Source organism: Mustela nivalis, assembly GCF_964662115.1.
Source record: "Mustela nivalis genome assembly, chromosome: 9".
Taxonomy (NCBI): domain Eukaryota; kingdom Metazoa; phylum Chordata; class Mammalia; order Carnivora; family Mustelidae; genus Mustela; species Mustela nivalis.
This window is the reverse complement of record NC_139028.1, coordinates 108,794,921-108,804,262: the sequence shown is the minus strand read 5'-3', so window position 1 is coordinate 108,804,262 and position 9,342 is coordinate 108,794,921.

Genomic DNA, 9,342 nt, shown 5'->3' with positions numbered 1-9,342 from the left:
TTACATTAATCTTATCTAAATATAGTTGTTTATTAGTGTTATTCACCATTTTCAATATGCTTAGTAAGTTGTCCATCTCCCAGGTCTGGTTCCTTTCCCAGAATTGAACTCTGTGATACTACTGAGTTAAGGTACTTGAGGGGGCACATGGGACAGTGCTTAGAGCATGGTGGGTATATAATGTGTTTGAGGATAATCAATTACTATTGCAATGCTAGGTTTTTATATGGATTTTAGTTTCCAGACATAACCTTTTAAGACTGAGTTTAGGCATACTTCCACTAGGTGGCAGCAACATTCCACAGGCGGGTCTAAAGTAGCAGTCTTCTGCGCATATAATGATTTGTTAATATAATTTATAGTTACCTAAGTTATAATCATGCTGTTAGGGTTCTTAGAGGTCTTTCACTGTAGTTGTTTTTGTGTGTGTGTGTGTGTGTGTGTGTGTTAGTGTTAGAGTAAAAAACTGAGGAATAGAGAGGTCAAGAACCTAATTTCTCACAGCAGAATGGGAATTGGAACTCAGGTTGTGTCGCCTCCAGTCTTTCCTTTCCCGTGTCTATGACCTTTAAAACCTCTACATGTACTATTGTCTTGTATCTTATCTTTGTTTGGAATGCCTGGTGAAAAGTCTTTGGATCTGTAAACAGTTGACATTTATACTCCTCACTAGTAGAAGAAATACAAACTGAAATAATTTTTCAAACTCCAATTTGACAATCAATATTGTGTTTTATTTCCAAGCACCTCTGGATTTTTCTCAGGGCTTTCTTTGAAACAATTAACCTCATTACTATAGCTACACTAAAATATTAAATAAGCATGAAAGTAAATGATATTTTAGGAGAAGCTATCAGCAAACAAACATTAAGATGCATAGAATCCTAGTAAGAGAAATTTTGAGTTGATTTTAATTGCCTCCTAAACATTTGTAATTATATATAAAGTTTATTTTATTTTATGAGCTATTTGTCTTCATACGTTTTGATGTTCTCTTTAACTTTATGCTTTAAATTCTTAAATTTAGGGGCGCCTGGGTGGCTCAGTCGTTAAGTATCTGCCTTCAGCTCAGGTCATGGTCCTGGGGTCCTGGGATTGAGCCCTGCATCAAGCTCCCTGCTCAGTGGGAAGCCTGCTTCTCCCTCTCCCACTCCCCCTGCTTGTGTTCCCTCTCGAGCTGTGTCTCTGTCAAATAAATAAATAACATATTAAAAAGAATTCTTGAATTTAATCATACATGGTATCTGATATTTTAAAGTAGGGTAATGAGAGTTTATGGTTATATCCAAATGAATTTAATACGACAAATTTCTTCCTTGTTCTTACATTTTATATAGAATAGGTTGACAAATACATCAAATGTCCCCACCCTACATTTTCTTGAGTTTCTCAGTCTTATTTTGTAATCATCACTATGAGTGAGTTGTCATGACAGATGAAATCCATTACCATACCCAATTATCAGCTTTTCTTCTTTTCCTTTTTTGTTAGCTGTTCTAATCTCAAGAAAGCATATAGATCATAATTAGAGATTTACCTTCTAAATTATCTGGGATCTGAATTCAGTATCAAAACACTTTTGTAGTGAGCTGGACTTGACTCTCTTAGCTTTGGGATCTCCTGGGCTGGTATGTCCCCAATCCTAGTCCAAAATCCTTCTCTTAATAAAGAACTTCCTTGACTTTTCTCCATCACAGTCTATTTTTTAAAATTTTATTTATTTTTTTAAATTTCGCAGTCTATTTTTGAAGTCACTTACCTTTTGTTCCCCCAATGATCTCAGTTGTTAAATTTCTTTCCCTTAATTCAACTTATTATCTTGTGTGTCAAGAGTCTCAGTAATTGTATTTTTTCATATAGAAGATATTTTTGTCATTTAATTAATTTTTATTCTCAGACTAAGGTTTGGTAACTTGATCTCCATGAAACAGATTAACTCCTTACTGTAAACTTTATTCTTGTAGAAAAAGTTTCATAAAACAGGATACGAATGTTTCAAAATTCTAGATTTTCAGAGCTTGAGGGGTCCTTGGAAAGTGAGATGAATTTACTCAGACCCTAAGAGGTGGGGGAGGGCCTCATTGATTCGCCCACAGCCACATGTCCAGGTCATGGCAGAGCTGGAAATAGCACCCCAAATCTTAAAGGGTAAAGAAACTGTTTTCATCACCATAAAATGTCAAATAGATAAGAAAGAGCTCTTGGCCACAACCCTAGAGATAGAATTAATGAAGTTATTACCCAACATTCACTGAGAGATTTCTATTCATTGGGCACTGTGCTAAGACCTTCTTATTCATATCTCATTTCATTATTGCAACAAGATTCATTGTTTATGCACCACAGCCAGTGCTCCATGTAATATGTGCTTTCCTTAATACCGATCACCAGGCTCACCCAACATCCCCCCCCCCCCGCAAAGCCCTCAGTTTGTTTCTCAGAGTCCACAGTCTCTCAAGCTCTGTCTACCCCTCTGATTTCCCCCAATTCACTTTTCCTTTCCTTCTCCAACGTCCTCCATGTTATGCCTTGTGCTCCACAAGTAAGTGAAACCACAACAACCCTTTGGGATTGGTATTATAATTATTACCCCAGTGTTACAAGGGAAGAAATTGATATTTCGGAGATTTTTAAAATGTGTGTATGTTTATACACATATTATAAAATGGCAGAGCCAGAATTTGAACCCAACTCTCTTGTGTGTGGTTTACTTCCAGTGAAGGGTCTCAAAGCAGAAGGTTGCCCACCAATATAACAGGATGTCTTCCTGGACCCAGAGGAAGCTCAGAGGAGAATAAATCAGGGCACTGCAAACAACACTCTGGCAATGGGTGGTTGGCCCTGTCCCTATCACCCCAGAGAACAATTAGTGTTCAGAAATATTTAGTTCTAATGATTGCTAGGCTTTTACTTTGGACCCAGGAGTGGGTGACAGGGCAGCCATGTGGAGGAAAAGTGTGGCTACCCCTGCCCATTAAAATAATGAATTCCCTAAGGCCATTTTGAAGACTTGGTAATAAAGGAGCAGGGATTCCAGAAGCAAATATTGTTCTTTGCATGAGGTCAAACTACAAAAAACTGACTGAACCAGAAGCCAGGCATAGAGCAGTGGGAAATGCAGATGAACCGAATTTTGTAAAACATGCTAGTGGAGCAAGGCAACCAATAATTCTTCTGTAGGATGAGATTTCAGGACACTTCTGTCAGAATTCATTCAGTAAGTTCAGCTCCTTCATTCCCACCTCATTCATCCAACAAATGACAATTGTAACTTGTAACCTATTTCACATTTCATCTCTAAAAGGGGCAGAGTAAGTCTACCCAGTTCCAGGGAGGATTAAATGAGTTAATATAAATCAAGTTTTTAAAACAGTGCCTGGTACTCAATAAGCCTTGAATAAGTGTTTGTGATTGTGTTATATGTTGCATATTATATCATTATAATTGGGCACCCATTATGCCAAACACTCTGTGAAGATTTTGTAGATAAGCAGTGAAAAAATTCATTCATTCAACTAGTGCTTACAATGCCTATGTCCTAGTCACTGTTCTAGATTAGTGATAGAATACATCAATAAATAGATCAATAAACAGATCTTCCTGCCTGCCTTTGAGTAGCTTACATTCTGGTAGGGGAGATCTCCTTAAGATAAGAAATATCAAACTCATATCATTTCCTCTTTGATAGGTTCATAGATGAATGTCATAGGGAAGAGCACTCTTGGCTCTTCTTGATTTTGGCTGTTCAGTCAGTGACTGATTGTGGGGAGATTTAAAATTTTAGAAAACACAAACCTAGAAGGAGCATGTATTTATGTTAACAACTTAATTGAGATGTCTTTAACATATAGAAATTGTATATATTTAAAGTGTACAACGTGATGTTTTTATATATATGTATACATTGTGAAAAGATCACTGCAATCAAGCTAAGTGACTTATCTGTCATCTCTACATAGTTATCCTTTGTGTGTGTGTGTCTCTATATATGCATATAGGTGTGTGTGTTTTGAGATTTACGATCTATCCTCTTAGAATACTTCAAATATACAATACAGTAATGTCAGCTATTGTTACCATGCTGTTCATTAGATGTCCAAAACTTATTTATCCCAAATAACTGAAACTTTGCACCTTTAAACCAACATTTCCCCATTCCTGCTCAACCCCCCAAGCCCCATTCGACACTCTACTTTTATGAGTTTGGCTTTTTAGATTCTACATATAAGTGAGATCATGCAGAATTTATCCTCTTGTGTCTGGCTTATTTCACTTAGTATACAGTCCTCCAAGTTCATCCATGTCGTTGCAAATGACAAGATTTCCTACTTTTTAAATGGCTGAATAATATTCCATTCTCTCCCTCTCATCTATTTATCTATTATTTTGGTCATTATCATCATCATCACCATCATCTGCCTCAAGTTTTCTTTCTTTTTTTATTTAAAGATTTTATTTATTTACTTAATAGCACAAGCAGCAGGGAGGGGGAAAGGGAGAAGCAGGCTCTCCACTGAGCTGGAAGCCCAATGTGGGGCTCAATCTCAGGACCCTGGGATCATAACCTAAGCTGAATGCAGACCCCTAACTGACTGAGCCACCCAGGCACCCTATCTCAACTTTTCTTTTTAACAGTTCACACTGACTATTTTTTGTTGTTGTTGTTTATTTATTTGACAGACAGAGATCACAAGCAGGCAGAGAGGCAGGCAGAGAGAGAGGAGGAGGCAGGCTCCCCACTGAGCAGAGAGCCTGATGCGGGACTCGATCCCAGGACCTGGGATCAGACCTGAGCTGAAGGCAGAGGCCTTAACCCACTGAGCCACCCAGGTGTTCCTATCTCAACTTTTCTTTACGCTTTCATCCACTGATGGACATTTAGGTTGTTTCCATATCTTGACTGTTGTGAATAATGTCACAATAAACATGGAAATGAAACTCTCTCTTCAAGATACTGACTTCATTTCCTTTGGATAAATATTCAGAAATAGAATTGCTGAATCAGACAGTAGTTCTATTTTTAATTTTATGAGGAACCTGCATAGTGTTTGTCATAATGACTGCACTAATTTACATTCCCACCAACAGGGCAGAACACTGTTCTCTATATCCTGACCAACATTTATCTTTTGCCTTTTTAATAATGACCATCATAACAGATGTGAGATGATAACTCGTGGATTTGATTTTCATTTCCCTGATGATCACCTCTTCATGTAGAACAGTTTTTAATATGATGAATGATAGAGAAACACAGTCAGATAGTTGCAAACATGCATGGGTAGTCAAATTCCATAAAATGATAAAACATCAGCAACTTTAATTTTATTGCTGAGTCTTCCCTGGGGTACTTGTGCCTTTTCACACACATCCCATTTATAATTATATCCCATATTTATATTTATATAAATATATCATTTATATTTCCTCAGTTTGATCTTATATCAGTGCCAGCTTGTCTTTATTTTTTAAATTAAATTTATTTATTTTCAGCATTACAGCAGCTTGTCTTTTTAAAAAATTTTTTATTTTTTCAGCGTAATGGTATTCATTATTTTTGCATCACACCCAGTGCTCCATGCAATCCATGCCCTCTCCAATACCCAACCCCCTGGATCCCCCAACCTCCCACCTCCTGCCCCTTCAAAACCCTCAGGTTGTTTTTCAGAGTCCATAGTCTCTCATGGTTCACCTCTCCTTCCAATTTCCCTCAACTCCCTTCTCCTCTCCATCTCCCTATGTCCTCCATGTTATTTGTTATGCTCCACAAATAAGTGAAACCATATGATAATTGACTCTCGCTGCTTGACTTATTTCACTCAGCATAATCTCTTTCAGTCCCATCCATGTTGCTACAAAAGTTGGGTATTCATCCTTTCTGATGGAGGCATAATACTCCATAGTATATATGGACCACATCTTCCATATCCATTCGTCCATTGAAGGGCACAGTTCCACAGTTTGGCGACCATGGCCATTGCTGCTATAAACATTGGGGTACATATGGCCCTTCTTTTCACGACATCTGTATCTTTGGGGTAAATACCCAGGAGTGCAATGGCAGGGTCATAGGGAAGCTCTATTTTTCATTTCTTGAGGAATCTCCACACTGTTCTCCAAAGTGGCTGCACCAACTTGCATTCCCACCAACAGTGGAAGAGGGTTCCCCTTTCTCCACATCCTCTCCAAGATACGTTGTTTCCTGTCTTGTTAATTTTGGCCATTCTAAGTGGTATAAGGTGGTATCTTAATGTGGTTTGAATTGAATCTCCCTGATGGCTAGTGATGATGAACATTTTTTCATGTGTCTGATAGCCGTTTGCATGTCTTCATTGGAGAAGTGTCTGTTAATATCTTCTGCCCATTTTTTGATATGATTGTCTGTTTTGTGTGTGTTGAGTTTGAGGAGTTCTTTATAGATCCTGGATATCAACCTTCTGTCTGTACTGTCATTTGCAAATATCTTCTCCCATTCTGTGGGTTGCCTCTTTGTTTTTTGACTGTTTCTTTTGCTGGGCAGAAGATTTTTTTTAAATTTATTTTTTATTTTCAGCATAACAGTATTCATTGTTTTTGTACCACACCCAGTGCTCCATGCAATCAGTGCCCTCTATAATACCCACCACGTGGTACTCCGACCTCCCACCCCCCGCCCCTTCAAAACCCTCAGATTGTTTTTCAGAGTCCATAGTCTCTCATGGTTGACCTCCACTTCCAATTTCCCCCAACTCCCTTCTCCTCTCCATCTCCCCATGTCCTCCATGCTATTTGTTATGCTCCACAAATAAGTGAAACCATATGATAATTGACTCTCGCTGCTTGACTTATTTCACTCAGCATAATCTCCTCCAGTCCCATCCATGTTGCTGCAAAAGTTGGGTATTCGTCCTTTCTGATGCTTTTGATCTTGATGAAGTCCCAAAAGTTCATCTTCACTTTTGTTTCCTTTGCATTTGGAGACATATCTTGCAGCTTGTCTTTCTTAATGTAAAATGCATATGGGTTCATTTTCGCTTTTGTTTCCTTTGCCTTTGGAAATGTATCTTGAAAGAAGTTGCTGTGGCTGATATCAAAGAGGTTACTCCCTATGTTCTCTAGCATACTGATGGATTCCTGTCTCACGTTAAGGTCTTTTATCCATTTCGAGTTTATCTTTGTGTACAGTGTAAGAGAATGGTCGAGTTTTATTCTTCTACATATAGCTGTCCAGTTTTCCCAGCACCATTTATTGAAGAGACTGTCTTTTTTCCACTGTATATTTTTTCCTGTTTTGTCGAAGATTATTTGACCATAGAGTTGAGGGTCCATATCTTGGCTCTCTACTCTGTTCCACTGGTCTATGTGTCTGTTTTTATGCCAGTACCATGCTGTCTTGGTGACCACAGCTTTGTAGTAAAGCTTGAAATCAGGTAACGTAATGTCCCCCGTTTTATTTTTGTTTTTCAACATTTCCTTAGTGATTCGGGGTCTCTTCTGATTCCATACAAATTTTTGGATTATTTGCTGTAGCTCTTTGAAAAATACTGGTGGAATTTTGATCGGAATGGCATTAAAAGTATAGATTGCTCTAGGCAGTATAGACATTTTAACAATGTTTCTTCCGATCCAAGAGCATAGAATGGTCTTCCATCTTTTTGTGTCTTCTTCAATTTCTTTCATGAGTGTTCTGTAGTTCCTTGAGTACAGATCGTTTACCTCTTTGGTTAGGTTTATGCCCAGGTATCTTATGGTTCTTGGTGCTATAGTAAATGGAATCAATTCTCTAATTTCCTTTTCTGTATTTTCATTGTTAGTGTAGAAGAAAGCCACTGATTTCTATACATTGACTTTGTGTCCTGTCATGTTACTGAATTGCTATATGAGTTCTAGTAGTTTGGGGGTGGAATCTTTTGGGTTTTCCATATAAAGAATCATGTCATTTGCCATACTACCTTATACCAGTCAGAATGGCCAAAATTAGCAAGATAGGAAACAACCTGTGTTGGAGAGGATGTGGAGAAAGGGGAACCCTCTTACACTGTTGGTGGGAATGCAAGTTGGTGCAGCCACTTTGGAGAATAGTGTGGAGATTCCTCAAGAAATTAAAAATAGAGCTTCCCTATGACCCTGCCATTGCACTCCTGGGTATTTACCCAAGATACAGATGTCGTGGAAAGAAGGGCCATCTGTACCCCAATGTTTATAGCAGCAATGGCCACGGTCGCCAAACTGTGGAAGGAACCAAGATGCCCTTCAACGGACGAATGGATAAGGAAGATGTGGTCCATATGCACTATGGAGTATTATGCCTCCATCAGAAAGGATGAATACCCAACTTTTGTATCCACATGGATGGGACTGGAGGAGATTATGCTGAGTGAAATAAGTCAAGCAGCGAGAGTCAATTATCATATGGTTTCACTTATTTGTGGAGCATAACAAATAGCATGGAGGACAAGGGGAGATGGAGAGGAGAAGGGAGTTGAGGGAAATTGGAAGGGGAGGTGAATCATGAGAGACTATGGACTCTGAAAAACAACCTGAAGGTTTTGAAGGGGCAGGGCGTGGGAGGTTGGTGGAACCAGGTGGTGCGTATTAGGGAAGGCATGTATTGCATGGAGCACTGGGTGTGGTGCAAAAACAATGAATACTGTTACGCCAAAAAGAAATAAAAAAATGCATATGGGTTTTCCTCATGTCTTAAAAATGATAATCTTGTCTGGCCTGATGACATCAATGTTGCCCCATGCTTATCTTTAAATATTACACTTAAATACTGAATGGACCCTTTCCAGTTTTTCTTGCTCAGAAAGTACTGGTTTCTGTTAGTTCTTGACCACCATAGCTCATCCATTTTCAGTCAACTTTGTGTTGTTCTGCCATTTCCCCAAACATGGAGATATTATTTGGAACCCTTCTGTCCCATAATGGTGGTGATTGTGTTCATCCAGATTTTGATCTTTTTATGAATTTATGCAGTTATTTGTATATAAACTTATTATATAATTAGAAAAAATTTCTAGTTCTAAGCATACGTGTGTGTGTGTGTGTGTGCGCACACACGTGTGTGTAGTATTTGTGTATATTTTTTCTCTTAGTTTTCTAACCTGAAAGAATGGATTATCTTTATTATGGGTTAGACTTGCTCCCTCAGAATGGAATATATCAAATATTATAGCCCATTGTCTTTACCTCTTTTCCAGATTCTTTTACTAATGATATATAAAAAATATGAAATTCCTAATCTTATTGTCAATATGGGTTTATGTCAGAAAGTCTAAAAAGCCATAGGAAACCTAAATCTAAAGGTAACTTGAGACTCATCTGATTCAACCCTCCCATTTTTCAGTTGAGAAAATGAGA